Source organism: Zalophus californianus, chromosome 6, assembly GCF_009762305.2.
Source record: "Zalophus californianus isolate mZalCal1 chromosome 6, mZalCal1.pri.v2, whole genome shotgun sequence".
NCBI lineage: Eukaryota > Metazoa > Chordata > Mammalia > Carnivora > Otariidae > Zalophus > Zalophus californianus.
The window spans coordinates 120,461,998-120,485,727 of record NC_045600.1 but is presented as its reverse complement, the minus strand read 5'-3'; the positions used below and the strand labels follow the sequence as shown (position 1 = coordinate 120,485,727).

General features: G+C 39.3%; 1 protein-coding gene and 1 pseudogene across 2 annotated transcripts in view; one reads left to right on the top strand and one right to left on the bottom strand.

The window, feature by feature from the left end:
• Positions 1 to 23,730, bottom strand: part of GABRB3 (gamma-aminobutyric acid type A receptor subunit beta3) — a 284,327-nt gene that overhangs the window by 101,900 nt on the left and 158,697 nt on the right. The window lies entirely within an intron of this gene.
• LOC113910233 lies at positions 2,122 to 3,179 on the top strand (annotated as a pseudogene).

The window sequence follows — 23,730 nt, the reverse complement described above, 5'->3', positions numbered from 1 at the left end:
AGCCTGGTGATGGGTATTAAAGAGGGCACATTCTGTGTGGAGCACTGGGTGTTATACACAAACAATGAATCATGGAACACTACATCAAAAACTAATTTTGTAATCATGGTGATTAACATAACAATAAAGACTTAAAAAATAATAAGGAAAATTATATTCTTTGGTAGACTGTGATATTGTTGCCAATTTTTCACTCTTTCCTGCACCCATATCCTTTGTCACAAGACTCTGCAGAGACTTTCACCAGGGATGCATACCTGCCAACTTATTGTAGATGTGGTTACAGCTGCTTTGGTCATTGTGACATTAGACGATGTGGCTTAAGCAAAAACTTGAAATGTGCTTGCATGCTTCAGCTTGCTCTCTTGCAAGTATGTTTGCCCAGAAGATAAAAGATACATGGTGTAAACCTGAACCTAATTTGCAGCTTGGAGCCAAGCCTACATGAGTGCAGTCTAGATTACTCAACCCTTCAGCCAACCTACAGACATGTGAAGTTGAAAAAATAATTGTAGTTTTGAGCCACTGCATTTTAGGCAGATTGTTATGCAGCATAATTGTGACAATAGCTAACTAATACATCTCCCTATGGAACCTTGAAGTAGGACTGCTTGGCAGTCCTGGAATCACCTTTAATTTTCCTTTTTCTCAGAAACTGTCTATCCCTCAGTTTAGCATTCCTTAGTTGTAATATGGCCATGGAGAGCAAACCATCACATCACATATGGCATACCACAGCTTCCATATAGTACCATGTCTTCCTCATGACTCTTGTTAAAAAGACAAATTTCCCAGGAAGCTTATCAGGCTGCTCACATCTCTAGCCAAAACTGGATTGTATGATCACCATCTAACCAAATCACTAACAAGGGGAAGGGGATGCTAAGACTTCACAATTTATATCTGAGGTGTCTTCATTTGAGTGGAATAAATGAACAACACTGAGATTCTATGAGCAAATTGAAAGGAAAGTGAGAAGCTGTTAGATAGGAGGCAACACTGACATCTTCATATGGATATCTTGAGAATATAGGCAAAGTGCTAAGAAAAGTGGTTTGTACAAAGTAAGTTTATGCTACAAGCTATTTTTAGTTCACTTGTTAATTTTAATAATGAGATAGGAAGGGCAGGTAAAGACTAGGCAGATAATAAAGGGAGCTATAATGGACAAGAAGGCTTGTGTAATCCATGAGTCACACTGACTGCCTTGGCAACCAGCTGCCCAACAGCCCTAGACTATGAGCTTTCCAATTTGATGCACAGCCACAAGGTCCTGAGTAATATACGCATCAAAAAGAAAGTTACTTTTGCTACATATATTTCTGTATTTTTGTGTATACACTTATACATAATATATACTTATATATAGATTAAAAATGTTTATATTTATACTATATATAAAAATATATAGGCTCATTTTTATGTACAGTTGACCCCCAAACAACACGAGGGTTGGGGGCAGTGACCCCCAAGACCATCAAAAATCTGTGTATAACTTTTGACTCCCCCAAAACTTAACTAATAATAGCCTACTGACCAGAAGCCTTACTAATAACCTAAAGAGTTGATTAACACATATTTTCTATGTTATATGCATTACATATTGTATTCTTACAATAAAGTAAATAGAGAAAAATGTTAAGAAAATCATAAGGAGGAGGAAATACATTTACAGTATTGTATTTATTGAAAAAGATCCATGTATAAATGGACTTAGGCAGTTTCAAACCTATGTTGTTCAAAGGTCAACTGTATATATAAATATTAAGAACTTTCCAAAGCAACCTGTAAGATGTATTTAAAAATTCAATACATAAATATACATATATATAAATACATGTAATTAAATAAATAAAGGGGCGCCTGGGTGGCTCAGTCCATTGAGCGTCTGACTCCATTTCCGCTCAGGTCATGATCTCAGGGTCCTGGGACTGAGCCCTGGGTCAGGCTCTGTGCTCAGCAGGGAGTCTGAGGCTTTTCTCTTTCTCTCTCTCCCTCTGCGCCCTCCCCACACTCTCTAAAATAAAAATAAATGAACCTTTAAAAAAAAGGGGGGCAAAGCTCCGGAAGGACGGAGGTCGTACAGGTGTGGATTCCGCCGGCGAGGCGGCTTTTTTCAAGATGCCAGGAGCCATGGCTAAGGGCTCGGAGTTGTACGAGAGCATGGAGAGTTTCGTGAAGGCCCTGAAGCCGGACGGCAGGCGGCGCAGCTCCGAAGACATGGCTCCAGAGACCCTGGGGCTACTGTGCCGGATCATCACAGACCACCGCTGGAGCAACGCAGAAAAACTGATGGAACTGATCCGCCGAGAGGGCCAGAGGATGACGGCTGTGCAGCCCTCAGAGACCACGGTGGGCAACATGGTGAGGAGAATGCTCAGAATCATCCGGGAGGAGCATGGCAGACTCCACGGGAGCAGCGATGAGAGCGATCAGCAGAAGTCCTTGCACAAACTCTTGACATCTGAAGGCCTGAGCGAGGATTTCAGCTTCCCTTATGCCCAACTCCAGTCCAACATCATTGAGGCAATTAATGAGATGCTTGTGGAACTGGAAGGGACTACAGAGAACACTGAGGCCCAGGCTTTGGAGCACATCCACTCCAATTAGGTGATCATGACCATTGGCTTCTTCTGGACAGTTGCGGCCTTCCTCAAAGAGGCTGCCCGAGAGAGGAAATTCCATGTCATTGTGGCAGAGTGTGCTCCTTTCTGTCAGGGTCATGAAATGGCAGTGAATTTATCCAAAGCAGGTATTGAGACAACTGTCATGACTGATGCTGCCATTTTTGCCCTTATGTCAAGAGTCAACAAGGTGATCATTGGCACAAAGACCATCCTGGCCAACGGTGCCCTGAGAGCTGTGACAGGAACTCAAACTCTAGCACTGGCAGCAAAACGCCATTCCACCCTGCTCATCGTGTGTGTGCTCCCATGTTCAAGCTTTCCCCACAGTTCCCCAATGAAGAAGATTCATTTCACAAGTTTGTGGCTTCTGAAGAAGTCCTGCCTTTCACAGAAGGGGACATTCTGGAGAAGGTCAGCATTCACTGCCCTGTGTTTGACTTAGTCCCCCCAGAGCTCATTACCCTCTTTATCTCCAACACCGGTGGGAATGCACCTTCCTACATCTACCGCCTGATGAGTGAACTCTACCATCCTGATGATCATGTCCTATGACCACCACCTGTCCTAAGCAGAAGCTGCTTAGCCAAATACAGAATGGAGAGGGACTTCAGTGTGACTGCTGAAAACATTGTCCTTGTAATGGGGAGTGGCCTGGAGTCAATCTGAAAAAACTTAATACTGTTTCCTGCCCTTTTAGTCATCCCATAACAAGGATGCACATTCAGGACTATCTCTTGCCTTTCTGATCTTAACAGAAGCAGGAGGGTTTGACCTATAAATTTTGGAGTCTTTTGGGGCACCTGGCTGGTTCAGTTGGTAGAGCATATGACTCTTGATCTCAGGGCCGTGAGTTTGAGCCCCACGTTAGGCATAGAGTTTACTTAAAATTTTTTTTGGTGGGGGAACCTCTTAACCTCTTAGTGATCTGAGGAGTCTGGAACTTAAGTTTCAGGAACTTAAACTTTCTGGTTCAGTGGGGTGTTAAACTTAACACTGAAGACCTTGCTGGGATACAGGTGTTTGCTCAGAAATGGCTACCACATCTTTTCCTGGGCTGTGCCAATAAAAGCTTCTTAAAGAAAAAAAAAAGGGGGGGGCAAAATCTCTGTTTAAAAAAATTATATAAATAAATACATATGTAAATATATGTTTGTATATAAATATTTTAATATACATTATATATTTTTATATATAATTTACTTATATATATTATATATTTATGTTAAAATAATATAATAATATAAATATATATGTATGTACATATTCAGTTTTTACAGTATCTTACAGATTGCTTTGGAAGGTTTTCTTAATTTCACAGCTGAAGTAATTAAAGGGGTGAACTGATGTTTAGTTTTGCCATTTATTGATGATTCAAAAAGATCCAAACATGAAGTTACTATCATCAGCTGCTATTTTAGTTGGTATGCCAGTGAAGAAGTTAAGGCCCAGAGGCGAAAGCACTATTCTCTGAGCAGTTGTTCTCATAACAATAGGAACTCAACAACTGTGTAGGGATCTTCTGCTAGTTTGCTATGTCCCCTGTCTGCAGTGAAGACAAATCCCATCATCGTGAACAAGTTGGTGGAGAAAACCGCAGGCGCAGAGCACACTCACATGAAAGATGTCAAGGGGCCAATTAGTCTGACTCAGCTCCTGAATCAAAGCATGCCTGGCCTCCTTCAGATCAGGACATCTGCCGGCTAATCCTGAGGTCCAGGACTCCCTCCCCACGCAGCACCTCACACAGCAAACTCGGCACGGGAGAAAGTCCCCAGGCACCAGAAACACTCAGGAAAGTGGGGGGGCAGGGCTGGAAAGGTGTGAGCACAGACGGTGGGGAAAGAGGCCCAGAGCACAACCAAGAGGGAAGATAGCCACTCTGCGTGAGACCACCGCAAAGGCATCGGGGAGAATGCTGGGGCTGTGAACAGGTCTGAGGGCAAGGCCAATGCAGGCACCTTCTTCCAGCGAGTTGCTGCTGGGAGAAATCAACCAAAGCACCTGAAAACATGCAGCATCAGCAGGCCCAGTTCTTCACCGGCCCTGGGAGAATGGAAAATAGGCGTAAATAGGCAGCAGCCCCAGTTGAGACTAAGAACTGTCTGGAGTTAAAGGTGCATCTACTTGGTTTTACCACTCAGCTAATATCCTGTTTACTAAGGCAGGAGGGAGAAGAAGGTGTTTCACAGTCAATGATGGTAGTAAGTGCCTGTGTTCCTTCCTCTAGGGTGCTGGCCAAGTGGCCTTACTTAGTGCCTTCCTCACCTCACTTCTCACACCTCCTCGGGTTACTCTGGCCTCCTCCACTCCTCTGCACAGACAATGTGTCCACAGGGTGTGCTTCTGTGCTTACTTCGTTGGTTCTCTTGCATGCATTTTACTGCTAACTACACACTCCATGGTATCTGCTTTTCTTCAGTTTCTATAACCTCTCTTCAACCCTTCCCCGCCTCTTCTTAGAGACGTCATCCCTCTAAGTGCCCTTAAAGATGGATATTATCCGAATACACTGCAGCCCCTATGTTGTGGTTGGAAAACCCATTTACAACCCTAAGATACCTGTACTAACACTTCTAACAAGCTCACACTGACCTCTTTCCAGAGCTGGGCCTCCTATTCCCAATAGGCTCTAGAACAGGTAAAACACAACATAACCAAAAATGAAATCATTGTCCTTCCTAAGCCTGCTTGCTCTTTCTGAGTTAATTTTTTTAAATTAGTGACATTTACTCATTTGTATGAGCTGAAAACTTGGTAAAGATCACTGATTGGGCGCCTGGATGGCTCAGATGGTTAAGCGTCTGCCTTCAGCTCAGGTCATGATCCCAGGGTCCTGGGATCGAGTCCCGCATTGGGCTCCCTGCTCCTTGGGAGCCTGCTTCTCCCTCTGCTTCTCTCTCTCTCTCTTTCTCTCCCTCTCTCTCTCTCTCCTCCTCTGTCTCTCATGAATAAATAAATAAAATCTTTAAAAAAAAAAAGGGCGCCTGGGTGGCTCAGTTGGTTAAGCGACTGCCTTCGGCTCAGGTCATGATCCTGGAGTCCCAGGATCGAGTCCCACATCGGGCTCCCTGCTCATCAGGGAGTCTGCTTCTACCTCTGACCCTCTTCCCTCTCATGCTCTCTATCTCTCATTCTCTCTCTCAAATAAATAAATAAAAATCTTTAAAAAAAAAAAAAAGATCACTGATCACCCCCTTGCTTAAACCAGAGTTTCAAACAACTGATTCCCATGAGTTTCCCCATCTTTTTTTTACTCCAATGGATTCCTTCCTTTCCATATTTCTCAGTACAGGCACTTGCATTTTTACCTGGACTACTCCAAGAGCATTCCAGTTTGCAGCCTGAAAGATACATCCACCTTCTGCACCATGTCATGGTGAGCTCACAAACAAAATCTGAAACAATATCTAAATTCTGTTTAGAACCCTTTCACAGTTCCTCGTCTGCCGAACTCTATGCCTATACTTGCTGCAAGGTCCTGAAAACCCACCTCCTTTTCCAACCCAAAACCTTCACTCATACTCTGCCTTCTACAAGGAATGGCTCCTGGCTTAACTCTTTGTGTAGATAATCCCCTCTCTTCTGCATCCCCAAATACCCTGCAAGATAATCCCTAGATCTCCAAACCTGGCAGCCCATTTATTTTGGAGCCTTTGCCCAGTTGGTAATTATAAAAGGCATGCTGGCTGGTGCATGACAGCTTATACTGTCCACTCCAACACCCAGAGTGTATCCCATAGCCTGGCTCCTAATCATCCTGAAGCAGCCCAGCATCATCAACCTGATCATGGTTTTCCCAAAATCCCAGGCTTGGCTCAAAAGCCTCTTATTCCCTTTTCTAGAAACCAGGGAAGACCCTGTGCATATCTTGATTATTGCATTTGGCACATCCTTTTGAACTCATCTGTTTGAGGGATCCTCAAACTGTGAGCTTCTTCAGGAAGTAACTGTATTCATCTTTTTAGGAAGCACCTAGCACAGTGGTCAAGAAATGTGTGTTGGCCTCAATTTATACTCATGGGGTCAATTAGTCCTCAGTTTCACGGCATATTTTGACAGTGGTCTTCTCTAGTCCAGGCATGTCAATGGGCACAGGGTGAACTAGAAAGAACACATCCTCAGATGGCCACAGAAAAGTTCCAGATTAGGCCTTCAAGTCACCAATGCCATGTTATTGTCTGGCACTCAATTTCCTTGACACAGGGTTTGTCACCTCTACTAAATAACTTATCATGCCCAACAAAGAGGGCAGGCACATCACACCCTCCAGAATGGAGGCCTACCAGGAGGGCTGACATCAGATAAGCATCAGGAAGAGAGGGGACACATTCCAGCGCTTATTACAACACAGCCCCTGATTTGTAAAGCATGGGAAGGGATTGCCTCAATCAAGTCAGCAATCCCAGAGTGATGCATCTGCATTAATGATGAAAAGGTAGTGCTAGCAGCTCCAAGACAGGGGTTACAGGGTGTCACAGAAATTACAAGCAGGTAAAGAAGAGAGGTGAAATGGAGATGGATATGGTATAGAGGCCCTTTTCATTGAAGTCCCCTTTCCAGGTGTTTCTGGAATGTAGTCATAGAATAACAGTGATATCACTTACTGATTATGAGCCATACCCACTTACATATATCACCTTTAATATTTACAACATTCTACAAGGTAAGTCTTATTATTTTACCTATTTTGCAGAAGAGAAAACCAACTAAGGTAGTCATAGAACTTGCTCAGAGTGCCCCAGTAAATCACCATCAGGTTGAGAACTGGGCCCTAATCTCCAAATCTCATTCTCTTTCTGCTTCAGCATGCTGCACATTCATGAAGAATGGATAGTTGCAATACCTATCTGCCGAGCTGAACAGATTGTAGTCATAATTGTTCTCAAAGCAAAATGAGACATGATACCAGTTTATTCTAAAGTTAAGTGTGAAGATGTGGCTAGGGATCCATCCCTAATTATATTCAGACAAGAGACAAATTGGGCATAGTACTCAAAACCAACACAGATACAGAAACCACTCAAATGACCTAACACACTGCTCACAAAGAGACAAAGACTTGGGGAAAAGGAAATAAAATGTAAATATTCACATTTAATGAATATATTCTTCTGACGAAAAGAGAGCACTTCCAGTTAAAATATTTTTAGAGGAAAGTGATGTATAATGGGCAAAGGGACACATGAGAAATGATGATGAAACATAGCAGAATCAAAAAAGTGTGACAAAAAGATTGACAAAACTCTGAAAAGCCTCCATCAGCTCAGTTACAATAAGCTAAACTTTCCACTTTTATGTCAACAGATTACCTCTAATAACTCTCACTGTTTTACTGATTCCCCTCTTTCTAATCTTTCTTGAGGCTTTGAGTCCATAATGAGGTTTATGACATTATGACTCTTTACAGAATTTTATTGAAGTATAGCTCTTTTTTGTCTGACTTCTTTCACTTAGCCTAATTATTTTGGGATTCATCCATGTTGTATTTATCGATAGTTCATTCCCTTTTATTGTTCAGTAGTATTCTACTGTGTGGATATGCTAAATATTTTTTTTTCTGCTCTACCTGTTGAAAAATATTTAGGTTGTTTCTCACTTTGGACTACTATGAATAAAGATGTAATGAATATGTGTGTATGTTTGCAAGGACATGTATTTCCTTTTCTCTTGCCTAAATATCTAGGAATATAATGGCCGGATCATTGTAGCTGTATAACTGACTTTTTAAAACCTTACAAGCTGTTTCCCCAATGAAGCAGTCCTTCATTCCCACCAGTACTACATCAGAGTTCCAGTTCCCCCACATCCTCATCAACACTAGGTATGATTGGTCTTTTTGAAATTTTAGCCATTCTAGTAAGTGCATAGTTTTACTTTGAATTTCCTTAACAAGTAATGATAGAGAGCATCCTTCTGTATGCTTATTTGACCATCCATATATGTTCTTTGGTGAAGGATCTATCCAAATCTCTAATCCATTATTTTAATTGCTTTATTTATTTTGCTATTTTAAGTTTTAAGAGTTCTTTAGATATTTTAGATGCCTGTCCTTTATCAAATGTATGCTTTGCAAATATTTTCTTCCAGCCTATGGCTTATCTTTTCATTTTCTTAACTGTGTCTTTGAAGAGCAAAAATTTTAATTTTGATGAAGTCCAGTTTTTTTCTTTTGGAGTCATATTTAGGAAATAATTTACTTATAAGGTGATTTTTATCTTTATGTTGAAAGTAAATTTCTTATAGGCAGTGCATATTTAATTCTTGTTTTTAAATCTAATCTATCATATTGTATCAATTTAATTGAGATATTTAAACCATTTACATTTAATTTCATTACTGTTATGATTTGGATTAATCTATCATGTTGCTATTTCTTTTGTAGTTTTCCCACTAGTTCTTGGCTCATCTTCTTCTTTTTTTCCATGTTCATTTAGATTAACTGAGTATGTCTCATGATTTCATCTCCTTTTTTGACTTATTAGTCATAATTCTTTGTTGTTTTACTTTAGCGGTTACTTTAGAATTACTAGTATACTTAATTTATCACAGCTTAATATCAAATGATATTATACTACTTCACATATAGTATAAAAATCTCACTACTATATACTTCTATTTTTTTCAGCTCTCTCCATTATGCTATTATTTCCATTCATTTCACTTATGCATATTTCAATAAACTGCAATATACAGTATTGCTGTTTTTGTTTAAATTCAGTTATCTAATCAAAATTATTTAAATAATAAAAAATATCTTATATGGTGCTTTCCATTCCTTTTATAGACCCATATTTCCAACTGTGGTAATTTTTTCTGCCTGAGGACTACATTTAACAGTTCTTATACTGCAGTTCTGCTGTCAATTCATTCTTTAAATCTTATATGTCTAAAAAATTATTTATTTTGCCTTTGACTGTGAAAGATATCTTCAGAGGATACAAATCCTAGATTGATAGTTGTTTTTTATTTTTCTTTCAGGGGCTTTAATAATGTTGATCCACTGTCTTCTCACTTGCATTATTTCTTTTTTTTTTTTAAAGATTTTATTTATTTATTTGAGAGAGTGAGAATGAGAGAGCGAGAGCACATGAGAGGGGGGAGGGTCAGAGGGAGAAGCAGACTCCCCGCCGAGCAGGGAACCCGATGCGGGACTCGATCCAGGCACTCCAGGATCATGACCTGAGCCGAAGGCAGTCGCTCAACCAACTGAGCCACCCAGGCGCCCTCACTTGCATTATTTCTAACAAAAAATCTACTGACCTCATTATGCTGTATTTCTGTACATAACATTTTTATCCCCTGACTTTTTTTTTAAAGATTTTATTTATTTATTTGAGAGAGAGAGAATGAGAGATAGAGAGCACGAGAGGGAAGAGGGTCAGAGGGAGAAGCAGACTCCCTGCCGAGCAGGGAGCCCGATGTGGGACTCGATCCTGGGACTCCAGGATCATGACCTAAGCCGAAGGCAGTCGCTCAACCAACTGAGCCACCCAGGCGCCCTCCTCTGACTTCTTTTAATATTTTTTTTCTTTATTACTGATCTTGATCAATTTGATTATGGTGTGGTTGTCTCCATGCTTCTTTTATTTGAGGTCTGTTGAGGTTCTTGAGTATTTAGGATTATAGTTTTCCTCAAGCTTGGAAAAGGTGTGGTCACTATACGTTTATTTTATTTTTTTTGCCTTCTCCCTCCTTTTTGCCCTCCGTAATATTCTTTATAACACTTCTGGCCCTTTTTCTTTTCAGTATGTGATTTTAGATAGATTCTATTACAGTGGCTTCAAGTGTGCTAACATTTTCTTCTGCACTTTCTAATTTGTCATTCATCCCATCCAGCATTCCTCATCTCAGATACTGGGTCATTTTTTATATCTTTCATGTCCCTTCTAAACTTTTTGAACATACAAGACACAGTTATAATTTCTATTTTTAATTATTTTTTTAATTTTGATATTCTTCTAAATTCATATACTACTATAAAAAATAATATGGAAACACTTGGCACTCTGTATCCAATTTCCTATCATGGTTACATTTGGCAAGACTAAATAAAATTTCACACCAGGGTATTGATACTTCTACAGTCAAGATACTTTAGTATCTTTACTTTATTTCTAGTATACATCCAATATACTTCACATACATTGCACAAGGTTGCCTCATATCAAGGCCTTTGATAGTTTTCCCCTCTTCAATTCCTCCACCCCCATCTGTGACCCCTGGCAATCATTCATCTGTTCTCCAGATATAGAATGTGTCATATATAGAATGTTACATAAAGCTAAATATGTAGTAGGCAATCTTTTGAGATACTCTTTTTCACTCAGAGTAATTCCCATGACATCTACCAAGTAATGCACATATCAATTTCTTCCTCCTTCTTTTTGCTAAGTAGCATTCCAATGTATGGATAAGGCAGTTTATTTAACCATACACTCTGCAATACATTTAGGTTGTTTACTTTTTTTTTTTTTTTTTTTTTTAGCTATTATGAGTAAAGCTGCTATGAACAGCTTTCATTCTTCTGGGATAAACACCAAAAAAATGCAACTGCTGGGTCATATGGTAAGCACATGTTTGATTTTTATTATAAGAAACTTCAAAATTATGGTATGGAGTGGCCATATCATTTTATATTCCCACCAAAAATGCATGAGTGATCCAGTTTCTCTGTATCCTCACTAGCATTTGGTGTTATTATTATTTTTCATTTTAGTCATTCTGATAAGTATTGGAATGATACCTATTTTGGTTTTAATTTGCCTTTCTCTAATGACTACCAATATTGAACATCTTTGCAACTTATATACACCCTTCAGTAAAATGTCTCTTCATGTCTTTTGCCCATTTTCTAATGGTATCATCATCATCATCATCATTATAATATACACACATGCACACACACATACAAATCCTTTGTTATATATTTGGATTGCAAATATTTTTCTCTAGATCTATAATTCATAATTTCATCTTCTTCACAACATCTTTCACAGAGCAAACAACCTGAGTTTTGTTGAACTTTTGTTGAACATTCTGAACTTTGCTGAAGTTTGTTTTATGGCCTGAAGTATGATCTATCTTGCTGAATGTTCCATGGACACTTGAAAATGTATTTTACTTTGTTGGGTGAAATGTTGTGTATATGTCAATAACCATGATTGTGCTGTTCAGTTCTATATTCTTGACAGTTTCCTGCCTAGTAGTTCTATCAAGTGGGGTGCTGAAGTCCTCAACTATAATTGTGGATCTGCCTTATTTTCTTTTAGGCTCCATAAATTTTTTGTTTCATGTATTTTGAGGCACACACATTTAGGAGTGTTACATCTTCCTGGTGGATCGATTATGTAATAGTCTTCTTTGTCGGAGAGAGTTTTCTTTGCTCTAGAGTATACTTTATATGATAATAGCATGGTTAAACTTGCTTTCTTCCTTTATTGATGTTTCCATGGTGTATCTTTTACTATCCTTTTACTTTCAACCTATCTATGTAACTGTATTTGAAGTGAGTTACCTCTACAGAGCATATTATAGAATCATGTATTTTGGAATCCATTTTAACAATTCTATCTTTTAATTGGTTCATTCAGATGATTTACATCTAAAGTATTGATATGTTAGAACATAAGCTTGCCATTTTATTATTTGTTCCTTGTTTCCTCTGTTTCTCTCTCTCTGTATTTTTTAAAAATTTTCCTGAGTTGAGTTTTTTAGGATTCCATATTATTTATAATGTTTTTGAGAATATCACTTCACATTGTTTTGTTAGTAGTTCTAGATATTAAAATGCACAAAGCTAACTATCACAGTCTATAGGTATCAATATTTTACCACCTCAGGTGGAATGTAGAAACCTCACTTTCACTTAGGTGACTTTATTGTCCTGTTTTTTAAAATATAGTTGTCCTAAGTATTTCCTCTACATACATTGAACATTGTATCAAATGATATTATAATTTTTTTTGTTTCAGCCATTTAATTATGATTTAAGATAGTAATGACAAGTGGGATAGTCTATGTTTTTTTTCTTCTTAATTTCCAAGACTTCTTTATCATTTCCTTTTTATTCAGAAAAAATTCCTTTAATCATTCTCAAAGGCTAGATTTCCTTGTGACAGATTCTCTTAGTTTATCTTTGTCTGAGAATGTATTTATTTCCCCTTCATTGCTAAAGGATATTTTCACTGGTTATAAAATTCACAGGTGATAATTCTTTCTTTTCAGTATCTCAAAATTATTGTACCACTTCCTACTACATGCCTACAACATTGTTTCATATGAGAAATTTGCTGTCATTCAAACTGGTGTCCCCCTATAATTTCTCTGTCTGCTTCAAGATTGACTCTTATCACTAGTTTTCAGAAGTTTAATTATGATGGACCTTGGCATGGATTTCTTTGGGATTATTCTATTTAGGGTTGCTTAGCTTCTTGAATCCATAAATTTATACCTTTTGCCAAATTTGGGGATTTTTGGCCATTATGTCTTCAAATACATTTCAGTTCCACATATCCTCTCTTCTCCTCTTTTGGGACTCTACTGATATAAATGTTAGCTTCGTTGTTATGGTTCCACAGGACACTGAGATGCTATTTTTTTTTTTTTCAGTATAGTTTCTCTTTGTTGCTCAAGCTGGGTAAATTCTGTTAATTATCTTCAGGTTCACTGATTTTATCTATGTCATTCCCACTCTACTATTAAGCCCATCCAGCAAGTTTTTAAACTTCCTGTTATTATGAATGTCAGTTCTATGATTTCTGTATTTTAATAATATCTGTTCCTTTGGTTAGATTTTCTATTTTCTCATTTGTTTTAAAAATGTCATTGCTCACTGAAGCACTTTTATAATAGCTGTTTTTTTTTTATTGTTATGTGAATCACCATATATTACATCATTAGTTCTTGATGTAGTGTTCCATGATTTCTTGTTTGTGCATAACACCCAGTGCTCCAGCAGAATGTGCCCTCTTTAATACCCATCACCAGGCTAACCATCCCCCCACCCTCCTCCCCTCTAGAACCCTCAGTTTGTTTTTCAGAGTCCATCGTCTCTCATGGTTCGTCTACCCCTCTGACTTACTCCCCCATTCTTCCCCTCCTGCTATCTTCTTCTTTTTCTTTTTTCTTAACATATGTTGCATTATTTCTTTCAGAAGTACAGATCTGAGATTCAACAGTCTTGTACAATTCACAGCGCTCACCATAGCACATACCCTCCCCAATATCTATCACCCAGCCACCCCATCCTTCCCACCCCCAACCATTCCAGCAAAACTCAGTTTGTTTCCTGAGATTAAGAATTCCTCATATCAGTGAGGTCATATGATACATGTCTTTCTCTGATTGACTTATTTCACTCAGCATAACACCCTCCAGTTCTATCCACATCGTTGCAAATGTCAAGATCTCATTCCTTTGGCTGGCTGCATAATATACCATTGTATATATATACCACTTCTTTATCCATTCATCTGTCGATGGATATCTTGGTTCTTTCCACAGTTTGGCTATTGTGGACATTGCTGCTATAAACATTGGGGTGCACATACTCCTTCGGATCCTACATTTGTATCTTTGCGGTAAATACCCAGTAGTGCAATTGCTGGATCTTATGATAGCTCTATTTTCAAATGTTTGAGGAACCTCCATACTGTTTTCCAGAGTGGCTGCACAAGCTTGCATTCCCACCAACAGTGTAGGAGGGTTCCCCTTTCTCTGCATCCCCGCCAACATCTGTCGTTTCCTGACTTGTTAATTTTAGCCATTCTGACGGGTGTGAGGTGGTATCTCATTGAGGTTTTGATTTGGAGTTCCCTGATGCCAAGTGATGTTGAGCACTTTTTCATGTGTCTGTTGGCCATTTGGATGTCTTCTTTGGAAAAATGTCTGTTCATGTCTTCTGCCCATTTCGTGATTGGATTATTTGTTCTTTGGGTGTTGAGATTGATTAGTTTATATAGATATTGGATATTAGCCCTTTATATGATCTGTCATTTGCAAATATTTTCTCCCATTCTGTCGGTTGTCTTTTGGTTTTGTGGACTGTTACTTTTGCTGTGCAAAAGCCTTTTATCTTGATGAAGTCCAAATAGTTCATTTTTGCCCTTGCTTCCCTTGCCTTTGGGGATATTTCTAGGAAGAAGTTTCTGCGGCTGAGGACAAGGGGTTGCTACCTGTGTTCACCTTTAGGATTTTGATGGACTCCTGTCTCACGTTTAGGTCCTTCAATGATTTGGAGTCTATTTTTGTGTGTGGTGTAAGGAAATGGTCCAGTTTCATTCTTCTGCATGTAGCTGTCCAATTTTCCCACCACCATTTGTTGAAGAGACTGTCTTTTTTCCATTGGACATTCTTTCCTGCTTTGTCAAAGATGAGTTGACCATAAAGTTGAGGGTCCATTTCTGGGCTCTCGATTCTGTTCCATTGATCCATGTGTCTGTTTTTGTGCCAGTACCATACTGTCTTGATGATGACAGCTTTGTAATAGAGCTGGAAGTCCGGAATTGTGATGCCGCCAGCTTTGCTTTTCTTTTTCAAGATTCCTCTGCCTATTTGGGGTCTCTTCTGGTTCCATACAAATTTTAGGATTATTAGTTCCATTTCTTTGAAAAAAGTGGATGGTATTTTGATGGGGATTGCATTGAATGTGTAGATTACTCTAGGTAGCATTGACATCTTCACAAAGTTTGTTCTTCCAATCCATGAGCATGGAAACTTTTTCCATTTCCTTGTGTGTTCTTCAATTTCTTTCATGAGTATTTTATACTTTTCTGAGTACAGATCCTTTGCCTCTTCGGTTAAATTTATTCCTAGGTATCTTATGGTTTGGGGTGCAATTGTAAATGGGATCAACTCCTTGATTAGTCTCTCTTCTGTCTTGTTGTTGGTGTATAGGAATGCCACTGATTTCTGTGCATTGATTTTATATCCTGCTACTTTACTGAATTCCTGTATGAGTTCTAGCAGTTTTGGGGTGGAGTCTTTTGGGTTTTCCACATAGAGTATCATATCATCTGCAAAGAGTGAGAGTTTGACTTCCTCTTTGCCAATTTGGATGCCTTTGATTTCTTTTTGTTGTCTGATTTCTGTGGCTAGGACTTCTAATACTATGTTGAAGAGCAGTGGTGAGAGTGGACATCCCTGCCGCATTACTGACCTTAGGGGAAAAGCTCTCAGCTTTTCCCCATTGAGAATGATATTCAGTGTAGGTTTTTCATAGATGGCTTTTATGATATTGAGGTATGTACCTTATATCCCTATACCCTGATGAGTTTTGATCAAGAAAGGATGCTGTACTTTGTCAAATGCTTTTTCTGCATCTATTGAGAGGATCATATGATTCTTGTTTTTCTTTTGTTAATGTATTGTGTCACGTTGATTGATTTGCGGATGTTGAACCAGCCTTGCAGCCCAGGGATAAATCCCACTTGGTCATGGTGAATAATTCTTTTAATGTACTGTTGGATCCTATTGGCTAGTATTTTGGTGAGAATTTTTGCATCCATGTTCATCAAGGATATTGGTCTGTAATTCTCCCTTTTGATGGGGTCTTTGTCTGCTTTTGGGATCAAGGTAATGCTGGCCTCAGAAAATGAGTTTGGAAGTTTTCCTTCCATTTCTATTTTTTGGAACAGTTTCAGGAGAATAGGTATTAATTCTTCTTTAAATGTTTGGTAGAATTCCCCTGGGAAGCTATCTGGCCCTGGGCTTTTGTTTGTTGGGAGATTTTTGATGACTGCTTCAATTTTCTTAGGGGTTTTAGGTCTGTTCAGGTTTTCTATTTCTTCCTGGTTCAGTTTTGGTAATTGATACATCTCTAGGAATGCACCCATTTCTTCCAGGTTATCTAATTTGCTGGCTTAGAGTTGCTCATGATATGTTCTTATAATTGTTTGTATTTCTTTGGTGTTGGTTGTGATCTCTCCTCTTTCATTCATGATTTTGTTGATTTGGATCCTTTCTCTTTTCTTTTTGATAAGTCTGGCCAGGGGTTTATCAATTTTGTTAATTCTTTCAAAGAACCAGCTCCTAGTTTCGTTGATCTTTTCTACTGTTCTTTTGGTTTCTATTTCATTGATTTCTGTTCTGATCTTTATTATTTGTCTTCTCCTGCTAGGTTTAGGCTTTATTTTTTGTTCTTTCTCCAGCTCCTTTAGGTGTAAGGGTTATGTTGTGTATTTGAGACCTTTCTTGTTTCTTGAGAAAGGCTTGTATTGTTATATATTTTCCTCTCAGGACTGCCTTTGCTGTATCCCAAAGATTTTGAACAGTTGTGTTTTCATTTTCATTGGTTTCCATGAAATTTTTTAATTTTTCTTTAATTTCCTGGTTGACCCATTCATTCTTTAGTAGGATGCTCTTTAGCCTCCATGTATTTGAGTTCTTTCCGACTTTCCTCTTGTGATTGAGTTCTAGTTTCAAAGCACTGTGGTCTGAAAATATGCAGGGATTAATCCCAATCTTTGGTACCAGTTGAGACTTGATTTGTGACCTAGGATGTGATGAATTCTGGAGAATGTTCCATGGGCACTAGAGAAGAATGTGTATTCCGTTGCTTTGGGATGGAATGTTCTCAATACATCTGTGAAGTCCATTTGGTCAGTGTGTCATTTAAAGTCTTTTTTTCCTTGTTGATCTTTTGCTTAGATGATCTGTCCATTTCAGTCAGGGGGGTGTTAAAGTCCCCACTATTATTGTGTTGTTGTCAATGTGTTTCTTTGCTTTTGTTATTAATTGCTTTATATAATTGGCCGCTCCCATGTTAAGGTCATAGATATTTACAATTGTTAGATCTTCTTGTTGGATAGACCCTTTAAGTAGGATATAGTGTCCTTCTTCATCTCTTATTACAGTCTTTTTCTTAAAATCTAATTTGTCTGATATAAGGATTGCCACCCCAGCTTTCTTTTGGTGTCCATTAGCATGGTAAATCGTTTTCCATTCCCTCACTTTCAAACTGGGGGTGTCTTTGGGTCTAAAATGGGTCTCTTGCAGACAGCATATCGATGGGTCTTGTTTTTTAATCCAATCTGATAGCCTGTATCTTTTGATTGGGGCATTTAGCCCATTTACATTCAGGGTAACTATTGAAGGGTATGAATTTTTTGCCATTGTATTGCCTGTAAGGTGACTGTTACCGTATATTGTCTCTGTTCCTTTCTGATCTATACTCCTTTTAGGCTCTCTCTTTGCTTAGAGGACCCCTTTCAATATTTCTTGGTGGGCTGGTTTCGTGTTTGCAAATTCCCTTAGTTTTTGTTTTTTCCTGGAAGCTTTTTATCTCTCCTTCTCCAATGAGAGCCTAGCTGGATATAGTATTCTTGGCTGCATATTTTTCTCGTTTAGTGCTCTGAAGATATCATGCCAGTCCTTTCTGGCCTGCCAGGTCTCTGTGCATAGGTCTGTTGCCAATCGAATGTTTCTACCATTGTAGGTTACATATCTCTTCTCCTGAGCTGCTTTCAGGATTTTCTCTTTGTCTCTGAGATTCGTAAGTTTTACTATTAGATGTCGGGTTGTTGACCTATTTTTATTGATTTTGAGAGGGGTTCTCTGTGCCTCCTGGATTTTGATGCCTGTTTCCTTCCCCACATTAGGGAAGTTCTCTGCTATTATTTGCTCCAATATACCTTCTGCCCCTCTCTCTCTTTCTTCTTCTTCTGGGACCCCAATTATTCTAATGTTCTTTCGTCTTACCGTATTGCTCATCTCTCGAATTCTGCCCTCGTGATCCTGTAGTTGTTTCTCTCTCTTTTTCTCAGCCTCTTTATTTTCCATCATTTGGTCTTCTATATCGCTGATTCTCTTTTCTGCCTCATTTATCCTAGCAGTTAGGGCCCCATTTTTTATTGCACCTCATTAATAGCCTTTTTATTTTGACTTGGTTCGATTTTAATTCTTTTATTTCTCCAGAAAGGTTTCTCTAATAACTTCCATGCTTTTTTCAAGCCCAGCTAGTATCTTTAAAGTAATGATTCTGAACTCTAGGTCTGACATCGTACTAATGTCCGTATTGAGTATGTCCCTGGCTGACGTGTTATCTCTTGTTCTTTTTGCTGAGGTGTTTTTTTTCATCTTGTCATTTTGTCCAGAGGAGAATAGATGAATGAGAGAACAAAATGCTAATAGGTTAACAACGTCCCCAGCAAATATACTCTATAGAAATCAGAAAAGACCTGAAACCAGGGGAAAAGAAAGGGAATGAAAGAAAAAAGAAAGAGAAAAGAAAGAAAAAAAAAGAAAAAGATAAAAACAAAAACAGAACAATACAAAAAAACCCGAATATGATCAAATATGATCAGGCTAGTGCATAGATCAGTGTCACACACTAGATTTTGGGCGTATTTTGGTCTGTTAGGAAAATGTGCCTCCTAAAATTTTAAAGGAAGAAAGACTTTATATGTACAAAATAAAGGTTGATACAATGAAGGGATGGAAGATGACTGTAAAGATGAAAATTACAAAAGATTTTATAAAAGGAATTGATACGATAAGAAATTGTTTGAAAAAAGAAAGAAGAAGATTTAAAAAAAAAAAAGGGAGAGAATGTGATCAGGCAGGAGACTAGAACAAAGCCATACACTAGTGATTTAGGGTATATTTTGATCTGTTAGAAGAATCTGTATCTCAAAATTGTAAAGAGACAACAACTTATATATATATGCCAAAAATAAGGGTAACTATTATGAAGGTATAAAATATGACTCTAAAAATGAAAAATAAACAATGTTTTTTTTTAAAAGGGGGATTTATAAGATGTTGGTTGAAAAAGGGAAAAAGAAAAATTAAAAAAAAACAGTTTAAAAAATTATCTTTGAAAAACAAATGAATCATGGTACAAAAAGCCATGAATTCTATGTGCAGTATTCCCCTAGCGCTGGAGTTCTCCCGTTCTCCTTGATCGGTAAACTTGGTCTTGGCTTGCTGGCTGTTCGTGCTGATCTTCTGGGGAGGGGCCTGTTGCCGTGGTTCCCAAATGTCTTTGCTGGAGGTGGAATTGCCCCGCCCTTGTCGGTCCAGGCTAAGCAAGCTGCTCGGGTTTACTCTCAGGAGATTTGTTCCCTGCAAGCTCTCGGCACAGCTTTAGAGAATGAGAGTGAAAATGGTGGCCTCCCAATCTCCGCCCGTAGGACCTGAGAACTTGGGGCCCCGCTCCTCAGTGCGCCCCCAGAGAAAAGCAGTCCGTCACTCCCATCTCCCCGGTCTCCGACCGCACTCTGTGTTCGCCCAGCCTGTGACCCAGTGTTTCTATCTCAGGCACCCGACCCCGTGTGGAGTCTCCAAACCCAGCAGATCCCTGCGGTGCGCTCCCGCGCCACTCCTCCCAGGAGAGGGAGGGGAGTCTCCCTGGATCTGCCTCTTGCTGGGTCCCTACTGGAGGAGCAGTGGCCTGACTGGGCTGCAGATCACAGTTTATGGCAACCCCGAGCTGAGAGCCCACGCCTCGGCTCCGTCTCTGCAGCCGGCTTCCCCGCTCCAATACCTGGGGGCTCTGCTGCACTGAGGCACCCCTGGTCTTTCTGGGACCCCGAGGGTCCTGAGACCACACTGTTCCGCGAGGATTCCACCCCCCGCTTAGCCACTGGGAGCGACGTCCCTCAGCAGAGCCGACTTCTTAAAGTTCTGATTTTGTGCTCCGCGGCTCTATCACTTGCCAGAGGCAGCCGATGGAGGCCCCCTCCCCCGCCGCCTATCCTCCCGAATATTGCCTCGGATTCACTTCTCCGCACTTCCTACCTTCTAGTAAGTGGTCACTTCTCTGTTCAGAGAGTTGTTGCTACTCTCTTCTTTGGTCTCCTGTTGAGTTCGTAGGTGTTCAGAATGGTTTGATCCCTATTCAGCTGAATTCCTGAGACCAGACGAAATCCATGTCTCCTACTCCTCCGCCATCTTGCTCTGCCCCCTTATGATAGCTGTTTTAAAATCCTTATCAGACAATTGCACCATTCAATTCATCTAAGTATTGACTTTTCTCTTTCAAGTTGTGATTTTCCTGATTTTTGGAATGATGAGTGATTTTTCTATTATATTCTGGATACTTGGGGCATTATGTTGGGAGGCTCCCATTTAATACTTTATTTTTAGTAGACAGTTCCCATGATCAGGTATAGCTTAAGGGCCAGGTGAGTGTGAATGTTCAGATTCCCACTAGTCCCCACCTACAGCATCCCCCCAAAAATGGGTACTGCCTCATTAGGGTGCATTAGGGTAGGGGGTCAGCCCTCTCCTTGGTCCCACTAAAATCTTCCTTGGGACAGGGGTGGCATAGACTCACACCACCTCATCACCTCTGTGGTGGGGTGTAAGATCAGAGTCCTTCTAAGACTCAATGACACCAGGTAGGGAGGAAAAAGAAAGATAAACACTCTGCTTTATTGTTATAGGATGGGAGTGAAAGTTCAGCTCACCAAAGGGCCACACTGACAAAGTTGGGGGAAGGAAGAAAAGCATAGTGGCCACTAGCCTTTGCTCCCACTAACTTATGTCTCATGATGTCTCATGATGGCCTCTAGGCAGCCCAGCTTCCTCTTCCTATCTTTCGGAGGCTTCCTGTGTGTGTTTGTTGTATGATGTTCAGGGATTTTCATTTGTGAGTGAGGGGGAGAATCTGGGAGGAACAAGGTGGTTCCGTCTTAGTCAGAACTAGACGTCCTATAATAACTGTTTTAATGCACTTATTTGCTAATTTTAACATCTGTGTCAATCCTGGATCAATTTTGATGGATCCATTTCTCTCAGTATGGCTCCTATTTTCAGTAAATTGCCTAGTAAATTCTGAATGGGTTCCAGACATTACAAATTTCACCTTGCTGGGAGCTGGGTATTTGTGCTCTTGTAAATTTGCTTTAGCTTTGTTTGGGGATGTTGTTATTTGGAACCAGTTTGATCCTTTTGGATATTACTTTTAAGATTTATTAAGTGGAACCAGAGCTGGGCTCAGTCTGTGGCTAATTATTCTCTATTGTCAAAGTAAAACTCTTACCTACTCAATGGTACTATTCCAATGCCCCATAAGTTATGAGATTTCCATTCTAACCAGTGGGAACAGGCAATTCCCAGACCTGATTTAGCTAGGAGGCTCCTTTTGGGTTGTTCTTCCTCCAGCCTTAGGCATTTTCCTTATATGCATGCACTGATCTCAGTACTCTGTTGAATATTTGAGGGGGATTCTGCAGATCTCTAAGGGTTTCTCCATGTACCTCTCTCCTCTCTGGTACTGTATCTTGTGAACACTGGCCATTTTGGTCTCCCCAGACTCTCTGCACTGCCTTGTCCACTCAGAGTCACTACCAGGTTCTGCCTTGGTTCCCTCTCTGCATCATATCCTTGAAACTCTCTCAATGCAATCATAGGGCTTACCTGTTTGTTTCCCACCCATCTGGGACCACAGTCACTAACAGTCTAAACCCAGTGTCTTGAAAACAATTATCTCATATATTATACTAGATTAGACTAGATTAGATTAATTTATTTGCTGGTGGTAGAAACACAAAAAACAAAAATATTTGGTTGTTCTAGATGGAACAGAAAATTCTATCCTTGTTACTCCATCTTGTCTATAACCAGATTATTATCATTTAATTATGTTCTTCCTATTTTTAGCAGATTGTGTTTTTTCCAAACACTTCTATATTTAGCATCTAATCTGATTCTCATTATCAGCCTCTGAAGTTGATTAGATGAGTGCTTTACAAATGAACCTTGCACACACAGTAAATGTCTTGCCTGTTTCTCAGTGCTAAGGGGATAGCCTTCACATTCGTGCCTAGCCCATAGTCATCATCAATACTCTCTCTGTACTGTTTGATCACTCTATATAAAATATAAGTAACTGGGGGTACAGTTTACACTTTCCCTTTATCCTCTGACTGGCTTTTAATAGTTTTAAGTTCCCATTGGATGACTCACTCATTAATTTATCCTACTTGGCACATGTGACTACTCATTGCATTAATTTTGTCTTTCAAGTATATACTATAGATGAACAACAAAAAGATACTTTATATAGGTTGGAAATTACCATGTAGAGCAAACCAGAGAAGTAAACATCACTATGAGAGAGAAGTCGAGAGAGTTGTCTCATGTACCCCATTCCTAAACACATTGCACATAAATAGAAAACTTGATAATCACATTTCCATAATTATCTATTTACTTCAGTCAAACATAGTGCTTAATGTTCTGCTCAGTACCAGTGATCGGAAATCACCTGGCCTACTTATTCAAGACATTTATTGGGGTGCCTGGGTGGCTCAGATGTTAAGCGTCTGCCTCTGGCTCGGGTCATGATCCCAGGGTCCTGGGATCGAACCCCACATCAGGCTCCCTGCTCTGCGGGAAGCCTGCTTCTCCCTCTCCCACTCCCCTTGCTTGTGTTCCTTCTCTCCCTGTGTCTCTCTCTGTCAAATAAATAAATAAAATCTTAAAAGAAAGAACACATTTATTACCTGCTAATTTATAGTAGGTTTGATATTTACAATATCCCCTAAATTTTGAGTTATATGATATTCATTTCAGGCCATCAATCTTTGAAAACCACTATTCAGTTTATTTGGATGTCAAGTAAACACGAGCATTATCAACGTTTTTTCTTTTTGAAATAATTGTTTTCAATTACTAAACATTCTGATGTAAAAAATAATAATGTAAAAATATTTACATTATAATTCTCTTTCTTACATAATCTGTCTAAAGAAGTGAATAAAAGCAAACCCATAGAACTATGTACCTGGATATATTTGCAATCACTCTCAACATATAGGGGATTAAGAAATAATCTTTTTAGTTCTTTAACTTTCCTATACAAACTTATGAAAGAATTCTTGATTACATATCCCAAGGAAGATTTGAAGCTGATCTGCTTCCAGTCTTCTCAACCTGGAATCGCCAACATACAAACAGGGTGATTTTTTTCTCTTGCCACACTAGAGAGATTGGGAAGCAGAGATCCTTGTGCTTTCAGAATCTTGGTGATGGGACGACATCAGTAGAAATGTATCCCTCATGATATCATTTTGTGTAGCTCAAGCTGGAGCACAAATTCCATCCATTACAGAATCCCATCATCAGTCTTTCTGCAAATGACACAATGAACAACTAGATA